General features: G+C 44.6%; 1 long non-coding RNA gene across 19 annotated transcripts; it reads left to right on the top strand.

Annotated features, from left to right (window-relative positions):
* Positions 1–1,916: 1,916 nt before the first annotated feature.
* On the top strand, positions 1,917–7,550 carry LOC123136856 (uncharacterized). 19 transcript variants are annotated; one of them, XR_006467386.1, is made up of 11 exons: positions 1,917–2,376; positions 2,506–2,684; positions 2,764–2,815; positions 2,983–3,059; positions 3,721–3,986; positions 4,519–4,660; positions 4,891–5,004; positions 5,398–5,460; positions 5,923–6,083; positions 6,679–6,888; positions 6,980–7,550. It is a non-coding gene; the product is annotated as an uncharacterized lncRNA (long non-coding RNA). The 19 variants fall into 19 exon arrangements; XR_006467381.1 differs by having other exon boundaries at positions 4,519–4,692; XR_006467383.1 differs by having other exon boundaries at positions 1,918–2,376; positions 2,506–2,608; positions 2,754–2,815; ... (1 more) ...; positions 3,808–3,986; positions 4,519–5,004.
* The last annotated feature ends 369 nt before the right edge of the window (positions 7,551–7,919 follow it).

Here is a 7,919-nt window from a genome sequence, read left to right as displayed (position 1 = left end):
ACACAGCAACTAGGCAGATCATAGTGTACATAACAGGGGTACACCATAACCACGATATATAAATCGGGAAAGTGGAATTGGCTTGAAAATACGGTGTTGTATTGCCGCTAGTAATTGAAAGCCTATCGATCACGTACAGGCCAGCACTATCGAACATGGTAAAGAAGAGCAAGCAGATTTTGGATAATAAAATGTTGGTTGCACAGTGCCCACACATGATGAACCAGAGCGCATTAAGAATGCAACTCCTAGCTGTCTCTCGACCATTTCAGGCGGTTGGATGAAGATCCTACGTCTCCTAACCTTTCTTCTTCCTTGTCTTTGATTCTTCCCATACAGAACACCGCACGGGCCGCCGGCCGGAGCACCGGCCCCCACCGCCTGTGTTCCTCCGCCACCCCCACCCCCCACCCGCGTCGAGTTTTCTTCATTCGTCAAGGCCCCACAACCACCCGAGCCCCTTGGATCGCACCGGCGAACTCCGCGAGCTCTGAAAAATCGACTGACCCACTTTTGAAATTTAGTCTACTTTGATTTAATTAGTGTGGAATATAAAAGGGGAAAACCATAAGCATTGGGAGTATAGTGTTGAGCGTGCCTTGGCGGATCTGAAGGTGCAAACTGGACAAAGGCAACTTCGCAACCAAGACAAGAAATCGGAGTAAAGCAGTGGCGATCTATTTTCTTGCTGCGATAAATAAGTTGAGCAGATATGAAAGAGTACCGCCTCTGGTGCAGCGCCGTGTACGCATCTGGTGAGAATTTGACGGTGTTGCGGTAGCGATGGCTGTCGGCGGCGTGGAAGCAGATCTAGGAGGGTAGACGGTGGCGGCGGGGCGCGGTGGACGAGACGGTCGTAGGAGCGGCGCCGGCAAGGTGGACGACAGCGGGGATGAAGCGAGAGGACGGGATGCAAGGATCCCGGTCCGAAGGCGTGGATGAGAGAGGTCGATCTCTTGTAAAGGACGGCGGCGTTGGGTATCAGCTCCGACATGGTGGAGGAGGACGGCGGTGGATGGGGTGGCGGACGGCGGCGGACGGAGGAGGGTGGGCGGAGAGGGTGTTTTGGCGCCCACATAGTACGAATGGAGAAAAGGGAGGTAGATAGGAAGGGGGGGGACCATGTATTCAGGGCGCGCTTGTCTCAAATGCGAGGAAATTTACAAACTTAGCCCCCGTTTCAAATTTCTACTACATCACAACAATATTAGTCGGTTGGGGATAGGACGGTAATCTCGCATACACCGGATATTTGCCGATGAGAGTTTATTTTTGGTGCCCACCGTGTATGAATATGAATCGGGGAGGGAGTCGATTTCGGCCGAGGGCACACTGTGTTTTGGCGCCCACCGTGTATGAATCCGAGTGAGAGGCGGTTACGTCACGTTTGTGTGAAATTACAAACCTACCCCTATCGAAACCTATAGAAATCCAGCATATAGGCTTTGCGCGACAGGGATAGGCAGTAGTGATTTCCATCTCGCAGATTTTGGTTTCGGGCAGTTACTGCGATTTTCCCCGCTTCGTTCAAATTTTGCACAGTGCACGTTTACCGTGCCAACTCAATTCGAATCCCGTTTGTATTCTACTATTTTTTTCGGATGGGATCCATTTTCAATTGGAATTACATTCTATATACATCATTTTCTACATATATTTAAAACAAAAAAGAGGCTACCCAACTCACCTCCAGGAGGCTCCTCCGATTTCAGCCTTCGTTGGCCGTTGAATCGTGGTCAATCTGGTCTTTGACTTCGTTTGAGCCGTTAGATGCTCGTTGCTCTCGCTGGTGATTTTGACCGCGTGGTAAGTTCTCATGTCCAATGACTGGTGGGCTCGTGTTCTGTTCCTGTTGGCTGGGTGAGCCGTTTCGAGGTGCAGGTGTGCCCTTTCCCCGCACGCCGCGTGCGCGTCGCGCCATTTGCGGGGGCGTGGGTGCAGTCGGCCCAATCCAATCGCCCGCACGCCGCAACCCTTCCTCCGTCCTCGATCTCTCTCCCTCAGCCGCCACGAACCCTAGCCCCCTTTCCTACCATCCCGCGGTCGCTGCCCCTGCTCCATCCGACCTCCATCCTCTCCCATGTCGCCGCCCCTCTTCTCCTCGCTCACCTCGGCCACCTCCTCTCCTCCGCCGTGTCGTCGGCCCCCTCCCTCCTCTCAGTTCCGTGCCAGCCGCCGGCCAAACCCTAGCCCCCGTTCCCCTTGGTCCCCACAGTTACTGCATCCACAGCCACCCGCTCAGAGAGGCCGAAGACCGGGCAGCGGACGCCTCACGGGGTGGAGGAGAGGCCGGCGATAGGGAAAAGTAGCATCTTCATGGATGAGATCCTGACGGCTGAAGATGGTGCGCACGGGAGGAGCTTGGAAGATGTCAAGGTGAGCTTGGCCGCCACCTCTCCTCTCAACTCCTCGTTTCCTCCCAATTCTTCGATCTGGAGTTGGCGGTCGCCGGCGCCGCGGGGTGATAGAGGCCGTCACCTTTCCTCACCTCCTCTCATGTTCCAGTGGTGGCGCCGCCGGGGATGAGGGGAGCAGCAGCCGCAGCAGGCGGTGATGCTAGCGAAGCGGTGGTCCATGGTGCCTTCGTCGTTGTCGTCCTCGGCAGAAGGTGAGGCCAAGATGGATCTCAACATTCTTTGTGATATTCGTCATCCATGGAAGATGCAGAAGAAAAACTCATGCAGGTTCCCCTGTTGTTTCCCTTGGTTCTTTAATCTAATTTGGATATCTTGTTTTATGTTTTTCTAAACAAGATGTGTGCAGATCGAGCGAAGAAGAGAAGAGGAAGGATCTTGAGGAAGAGGAAAAAAACAAGGTGAGCTCTATCTCTAATCTGCTAGATAGTTTTCATTTCCAAGTTATACTGTCTGATAGTGAATGTTCTTTCTGTTTTTTATTGGTTCATTTCTTGGTTATTTACTACTCTCACTTCAGGATGCTTGTTCATTCTTCTTACCTGCATTTCTCCCTCACTCCAATCAGGCAATGGGACTATTGACTGGTACAAGAGCTTCTTCAGAAAACCCACGCTGCTTTTCTAAATCGCAATTTTGTTCAAGGTAAAACCAGCCAAGCCGGAGACTACGACAACCCTTTTTGCAATATATAGTTGAGAGAATTCGGCCCTGCTACTATAGCTGGAGACTGTTACTATTGTCAATTAAATTATAGTTGAGAGGTTCTCTGTATAACATGGTAAAGTTGCTGGTACGATTTTGGAGGCAATACCCATCTCATTTTGTTTCTTGGTATAATTGACTACCTAGGCATAAAAATGGGATCTGCACACGTCTTATTTAGATCCCTGGGTTCTCAGCCATGTTGACTTCTGAATAATTATTCGTTGATGTTTTCTTATGTTCTTAGGAAAAAGGGTTTCCCGCCGCTTTATATTATAAAGCAACGATTTTCTTATGTTCTTTTGTTAGCACAGGTGCATTAGTTAGGTATCATGTATGTAAGGAAATTTTGTTAGCGATGATTCAGTTGTTTTGGTTCAGTTTGAAGGGCTCTCCAGGCTTAAGATCTTTAGTTTCATTAGAACTACCGAATTACTTTGCTTAGCTGCCTTGCCACTGGTGGCAGGTTTTACTTTGTGAGGTGTAGGTTCTGCTGCCAGTGACACCTCATGAATTTATTTTTAATTTGAATTAGTAATCACACAATTGAATTTATATTTCTATCAGCATAATTTCATGTCCCCTTTCCTATTTTCTGCAGGTACACATGAATCTAAGGTCCAGATTCTAGCTACACCCTTTACTACAACAATCTCAGGCTTTACTGAAAAATGTACTACTTATATAGTTGATATCTTCAATTCATATGGTCGTCCGCTGGATGATCACTGGTCTTCGGTTCATATGGTCACTGGCTGGAAGCTTGCTGTTATGTTTGCTTCATATGGTGGTCGACTGGAAGCTCGCGGTCTGAATGATCTCATTGTCTATGGCCAGCAATACACACTTTTCATTACTACGAGCCAGGTCTTCTCAGAGTGATTGAATAAATTCCATTCCTTTGTGCTGCATTTTACCTTCCATGGTTTTTGCTCAAAATGGCACAATATGCCACTTGCACCACCATTGGTCTTTGAAATTTAGTTACTCCAGTTTTTCATAGATAACAATTGTGTAGTCTTTGTCCTTTCCACTTACCATTACCATTTTTGTGATGATACTTCACTAGAAATTTGTTTGGTACTCATCTAAAAATAGATTCATAATGAGGTCACTTTTGCAATGCATGGGAGTTAAGTTTTTTTTGCATCGGCGGTTATATATGTTTAGTCATTTGTATTGAAAAGTCAGTGCATCTTGGTTGTTTCTGTTGTCGATCCAGGAGGTTCTTGGTTGCTTGGTATTTTTGCTACATGTGCAGTACTATAATATGCTAACCCATATAAACGATGAAGTATATTCTGTTTCGTAGATGAGCAAAGTTTGCTGCATTCATAGTATATATATGTTTTCTTATAAATATATGTATGCCATTGACTGCTATCATTGTGTTTTACAGGGGTTCACGGGCCATCATGATGATATACTTGGTTCTTTAAAGAAGAATGGTAAGAACTAACGAGGGTTGTCTTGTCCAAGAGCTCTGCCGCGATGGCATCGCCACTCAGTGATGCCTCAGCAGTAAGGCTGATCGCAGGGAGGTGCGACATGGGTGGCCTAAAAAGCTAATTTGGTGCCCTCTCTCTTTGCCTCTTGTTTCCTCCAGCACCTTGATTTTGATGGCTAATATATTGACTTTCTAAACATCTTTAATTTATAAGGAATGTAGTAGTTATATGCTTTTCATTTATGATAGAGAGATTGGACCTAGGTGTCTTGCTTGCTGCTTTGTAATATAAGCATGATATTTTTCTGCCGATTTTGTGGACAGGCTAACAATGAAAATTTTATCTGTAAAATATGGTGATCCCTATAGTGCTATTTCTGAAGCTTCGCTGTGCTTGCTTTCCCCCTACAAGCAGTAATCCAGTCACGGGTGCATCAGGTACTATATCATGTGAGAAAATCGAACTGCTCATTCATAAGACATGATTTCCGCTCACATTTATCATGCTTCGACACTCACAAAATAAATACTTGGGCAATTGCTCTGTTTTATATTGCGAGCCTTAATTTGTGGTGGTAGTAGCATTGTTTGCGTTTATTTGAAAACCAGCACTAAATCACCATTATGCCTTAGTTATATGATGTGCCATGTGCATGCTTTACAGTTACCTTGCAAGTGTCGTGATGTTGCATAGATATTTGTTTATCTATATGAATGTTGGACCCTGCGTGATTGATCTTATTTTGTTCCTATGTGAGAACTAGCTCTCCTTTAGTAGTGTAGTACTTCTATACTAAACTGAACCGGGAATGGTTTGATTGTGCTCTGTAGGACAGTGTGATTTCTTTTCATAGAATGTTGTCATCTATATCTTGCTGAAGTACAGAACTATTGGTCAGTTAATTCTCTCACTCATCAATTTACAAATTCAGTATTTTATTTACATGGGGCTTGGCTGGTTTACGTTTAATTTATGCATCATATATGGTTGTTTAGTTCAGACTTGTGCATGTGCATGCATTGGAATTGATTTAACAAAGATATATCATGATTCTGTACATAAAAATAGTATGAGTATGCATGATCTATGAATAAATGCTCGGATATAGTTAGTCGTGAGATAGTAGGAGTACCATGAGCTTACAACTTCTGGATATCGTTAATACTTAATGGCCTGTAGTTGTTCAAAAATCTGGAATGTCTTTCGAGAACTGTTGATCAGTGTTGCTATGAGTATTTCTCAGAGTTTTGGTTGCATGGATGTACATTAGAGTAGCAGAGGTTCTTATCTTACTTTGTCCAGAAGAGGGGCTTTTACTTATTTTTGTTCACAATTTTTATCTAACTTTCTATCAGCACCGACGACCACAATGGGATGGATCAAGCAGCCAAGACTCAGAGTGTGGTCGGGCAGCGCCATGGGGCAGATCTGTGCGGCGCAAGGGGCGGCAGATGCGAAACTGAAGCTTCCCCGCTAACTTCGGAGCAGTCAATTGAGCAGATGGACACGACGGCATGTAATTCGTCATATTTAGAATAGCTAGGAAAAGTGAAAAGTGGTTTTTTTTGAACCTAAGTGAAAAGTGGTTGTTTACTTCTGAAATGGAAATTAGTAAAATCATCAGAAAAAAGTAGTAACTCTTCAGCTTAAAAATTGTAGAAATATTAGTGTTGGTCGGTGGAAAATTGTGAAGTTCAGTCCCCAAGCCCTGAATCATAATCCTGATTAGAGTTCTTGTCATATTTAGAATAGCTCAGAAGCTATGGATTCGTCGTGCTATTTCTGAATTTTTTTGGTTTCGTTCAACATCTAACCCAGAAGGGGGAGGCTCCTGAATAATTCATAGGACAACAGCTGAATAATTGGAAGACTCATTTTGTACACACAGGATAGTACAGACAACACAATGCTCAGTCATTTTTGAATTAGGTTCAGATAGGTATGGCTTATGGGTCTTGTACTGATAGTACTGACAATGTTGATTAATCCTTTGATGGAACTTGTTAGCAGCTTTGGCCATATGGTTTGATGTGCTTAAATAATCAATATATGATAGTACTGTGTATAGTATCAGCTGCACTGAAGATATAAATTCTGTTTTGTGCAAGCAGAGTGAGGATTGGTGCTGCCGTCCCTGGTAGGAGCCCAATGTCCTAATCGAACTACTGTCATGGAGAGGGCAATACGTGGATTTGCTTCAGATATTGGAGACAACGCCATTGTGCCGAAGCTCTGAAGCATACGATTTTTACAATCTGTATTTATGGGAGAAAGGATTTGACATTCGATATGCTAAAAGCTGTCTGAATGTCGAGAGGACGGTATGTGAATCTGGTTTCAATTCTTTTTTTGTGAGCTGGTTGTTTCACTAACATGTTCATCGTCTCATTTGTCGTTAAATTGTGGTTGCAGTGGAAATCTATTGTGGATAATACTGGTCTTGCCAGCGTTAGTGCACTACTCTGATAAGGCTGCTGCAGTCTGAACCATTCATTGTCTGGCACGTATGTGCAGACGATACACTGACAATCGCACAAGCACATCAACGTGTACAGCAGGTATTTGATGAAGAATTTGAGGCAGAACAATGTGAACCTTGCTAAAGTGCACAACATTAGGCAGTTTCTTTGGGTCGACGGAGAATGTGCCTTTCACAAAAAGAGCTTCAAGGAGCTTGTGTGGCAAAATAAGCCGCGAGCAAGAGGCTGATGATGTTAGTTAAACGTTGGAGGTGTTTGCGGAGCTTGGTTCAAAGGATCCTCACTTCACATATCACGTGCAGGCTGATAAGGAGGGGAGGATAAACGCTCTCATGTGGGCAAATGGGGACAGTAGGCTGGTGCAAAAAAGACTGTAGCTTATTCTTAAATTTTCTGTCTCTATACTGAATTTGGTGTTTACCGATAAATCATGTAGCGTGTGAGATCCATCATGCAGTTTAACTGCTAATCCCAATTATGTTATGCATATGCCCTGAAGCTGATGAATTTGTGTTCTCCTATACTGAAATGTCAAATTGATTGTGTGTATGATTGGATACTTCTGCAGAAAGTACATTGAACGTGTGAGCATTATGCAGATGGAATTTTACTGAATCAAGTCGGGCCTGAAGCAGTTATCCCCTGCATGATCACACTATTCAACATCCATCCATCTTGCTATCTTGGTGCAAAGCAGGGCAAAAATGGCTCCGTCCATTTTCTCCGAGCCTGAATCGGCGATTACACAATCGCATGCACTGTACACACTGTTTTGAAAGTTGCCTGTATTGGGGGCCGGTGATGATCTTGATGGCCTGAGATTTAGGCAATATAGAGGAAGGGGGAAGGTGTCGAGGTGTACCAGAGAAGAT

Source organism: Triticum aestivum, chromosome 6B, assembly GCF_018294505.1.
Source record: "Triticum aestivum cultivar Chinese Spring chromosome 6B, IWGSC CS RefSeq v2.1, whole genome shotgun sequence".
NCBI lineage: Eukaryota > Viridiplantae > Streptophyta > Magnoliopsida > Poales > Poaceae > Triticum > Triticum aestivum.
The sequence above is the reverse complement of the archived record's forward strand: the minus strand, read 5'-3'. Positions and strand labels throughout refer to the sequence as shown.